This window comes from Heterodontus francisci, unplaced genomic scaffold (assembly GCF_036365525.1).
Source record: "Heterodontus francisci isolate sHetFra1 unplaced genomic scaffold, sHetFra1.hap1 HAP1_SCAFFOLD_1489, whole genome shotgun sequence".
Classification (NCBI taxonomy): Eukaryota; Metazoa; Chordata; class Chondrichthyes; order Heterodontiformes; family Heterodontidae; genus Heterodontus; species Heterodontus francisci.
In genome coordinates, this window is record NW_027141384.1 from 1 (window position 1) to 3298 (window position 3298).

Sequence of the window (3298 nt, forward strand, 5' to 3'; positions counted from 1 at the left end):
TGAGAGAGAGTGTGGGAGAGAGAGAGAGAGTGTGGGAGAGAGAGAGAGAGTGTGGGAGAGAGAGAGAGAGTGTGGGAGAGAGAGAGTGAGTGTGGGAGAGAGAGAGTGAGTGTGGGAGAGAGAGAGTGAGTGTGGGAGAGAGAGAGTGAGTGTGGGAGAGAGAGAGTGAGTGTGGGAGAGAGAGAGTGAGTGTGGGAGAGAGAGAGTGAGTGTGGGAGAGAGAGAGTGAGTGTGGGAGAGAGAGAGTGAGTGTGGGAGAGAGAGAGTGCGAGAGAGAGAGTGAGTGCGAGAGAGAGAGAGAGTGCGAGAGAGAGAGAGAGTGCGAGAGAGAGAGAGAGTGCGAGAGAGAGAGAGAGTGCGAGAGAGTGGGAGAGAGAGAGAGAGTGGGAGAGAGAGAGAGAGAGTGGGAGAGAGAGAGAGAGAGTGGGAGAGAGAGAGAGAGTGGGAGAGAGAGAGAGAGTGGGAGAGAGAGAGAGAGTGGGAGAGGGAGGGAGAGAGAGTGGGAGAGAGAGTGGGAGAGAGAGGGGGAGAGAGGGGGAGAGAGGGGGAGAGAGGGAGGGGGAGGGAGAGAGGGGGAGGGAGAGAGGGGGAGGGAGAGAGGGGGAGGGAGAGAGGGGGAGGGAGAGAGAGTGTGGGAGAGAGAGTGTGGGAGAGAGAGTGTGGGAGAGAGAGTGTGGGAGAGAGAGTGTGGGAGAGAGAGTGTGGGAGAGAGAGAGAGAGTGTGGGAGAGAGAGAGAGAGAGTGTGGGAGAGGGAGAGAGAGAGTGTGGGAGAGGGAGAGAGAGAGAGTGTGGGAGAGGGAGAGAGAGAGAGTGTGTGGGAGAGGGAGAGAGAGAGAGAGAGAGAGTGGGGGAGGGAGAGAGAGAGAGAGTGAGAGTGGGGGAGGGAGAGAGAGAGAGAGTGAGAGTGGGGGAGGGAGAGAGAGAGAGAGTGGGGGAGGGAGAGAGAGAGAGAGTGGGGGAGGGAGAGAGAGAGAGAGTGTGGGAGAGGGAGAGAGAGAGAGTGTGGGAGAGGGAGAGAGAGAGAGAGTGTGGAGAGGGAGAGAGAGAGAGAGAGAGAGAGAGTGGGGGAGGGAGAGAGAGAGAGTGTGGGAGAGGGAGAGAGAGAGAGTGGGGGAGGGAGAGAGAGAGAGAGTGAGAGTGGGGGAGGGAGAGAGAGAGAGAGTGGGGGAGGGAGAGAGAGAGAGAGAGAGTGGGGGAGGGAGAGAGAGAGAGAGAGAGTGGGGGAGGGAGAGAGAGAGAGAGAGAGTGGGGGAGGGAGAGAGAGAGAGAGAGAGTGGGGGAGGGAGAGAGAGAGAGAGAGAGAGTGGGGGAGGGCGAGAGAGAGAGAGAGAGAGAGTGGGGGAGGGCGAGAGAGAGAGAGAGAGAGTGGGGGAGGGCGAGAGAGAGAGAGAGAGAGTGGGGGAGGGCGAGAGAGAGAGAGAGAGAGTGGGGGAGGGCGAGAGAGAGAGAGAGAGAGTGGGGGAGGGAGAGAGAGAGAGAGAGAGTGGGGGAGGGAGAGAGAGAGAGAGAGAGTGGGGGAGGGAGAGAGAGAGAGAGAGAGAGTGGGGGAGGGCGAGAGAGAGAGAGAGAGTGGGGGAGGGAGAGAGAGAGAGAGAGAGAGTGGGGAGGGCGAGAGAGAGAGAGAGAGAGTGGGGGAGGGCGAGAGAGAGAGAGAGAGAGTGGGGGAGGGCGAGAGAGAGAGAGAGTGGGGGAGGGAGATGGAGAGCGGGGGAGGGAGAGAGAGAGTGTGGGAGAGAGAGAGTCAGAGAGTGGGAGGGAGAGAGAGAGAGAGAGAGAGTGGGGGGGGAGAGAGAGAGAGAGAGAGAGAGAGTGGGGGAGAGAGAGAGAGAGAGAGTGGGGGAGAGAGACAGAGAGAGAGAGTTGGGGGGTGAGAGAGATTGTGGGAGAGAGTGGGTGGGGGAGAGTGAGATTGGGTGGGGGAGAGTGAGATTGGGTGGGGGAGAGAGAGAGAGAGCGTGGGGGAGAGAGAGAGAGAGCGTGGGGGAGAGAGAGAGAGAGCGTGGGGGAGAGAGAGAGCGTGGGGGAGAGAGAGAGAGAGTGGGGGAGAGAGAGAGAGTGGGGGAGAGAGAGAGAGAGTGGGGGAGAGAGAGAGAGAGTGGGGGAGAGAGAGAGAGAGTGGGGGGAGAGAGAGAGAGAGTGGGGGGAGAGAGAGAGAGTGGGGGGAGAGAGAGAGTGGGGGGAGAGAGAGAGTGGGGGGAGAGAGAGAGAGAGAGAGTGGGGGGGAGAGAGAGAGAGAGAGTGGGGGAAGAGAGAGAGAGAGAGAGTGGGCGAGAGAGAGAGTGGGGGAGAGAGAGCGAGAGAGAGTGGGGGAGAGAGAGCGAGAGAGAGTGGGGGAGAGAGAGCGGGGGAGAGAGAGAGAGAGAGTGGGGAAGAGAGAGAGAGTGAGTGGGGGAGAGCGAGAGAGAGAGAGAGAGTGGGGGAGAGCGAGAGAGAGTGGGGGAGTGGGGGAGAGAGAGAGAGTGGGGGAGAGAGAGAGAGAGAGAGAGAGAGAGAGAGAGTGGGGGAGACAGAGAGTGAGACAGAGAGAGAGACAAAGACAAAAAGACAGAGAGAGACTGAGAAAGAGAGAGAGAGGGAGACAAAGACAAAAAGACAGGGACAGAGAGAGGGAGACAGACACATAAAGAGAGAGACAGAGAGAAAGAGAGAGAGACAGAGACAAAGAAAGAGAGGCAGAGAGAGTGAGGGAGACAAAGACAAAAAGACAGAGAGAGAGAGTGAGAGAGACAGAGAGAGAGAGAGAGACAGGGACAGAGAGAGGGAGACAGACAATAAGAGAGAGAGAGACAAAGACAAAAGGACAGAGACAGAGAGAGAGGGAGAGACAGAGAGAGAGAGAGAGAGACAGCATGATTGTCTGTTTTCGGTGCAGTTTGATGGACAAAAAGACAGGGAGAGAAAGACAAAGAGAGAGAGAGGGACAGAGACAGAGAGAGAGAGAGCCAAAGACAAAAAGACAGACAGAGACTGAGAGAGAGAGAAACTGTGAGAGAGAGAGACAAAGACAAAAAGACAGAGAGAGAGAGAGAGAGAGAGACAGAGAGAGAGAGAGAGAGAGACAGCATGATTGTCTAGTGAGCAATTCTCTGTTTTCGGGGCAGTTTGATGGGTTACTGCTGAGAATCCAGCCTCCAGGATCAGACCTCTGATCAGTTGTGACTATGTGTAGCAGTGCTGGGGGGAGCGGTGGGGGTGATTAGCTGGGGTCTGGAAGTGGGGATTGAGTGGGTACTGTACACTTAGTGCAATGTCTGATACTTTCCATCTTTCACTCTTCCTCCTTCATCTACAGATGAT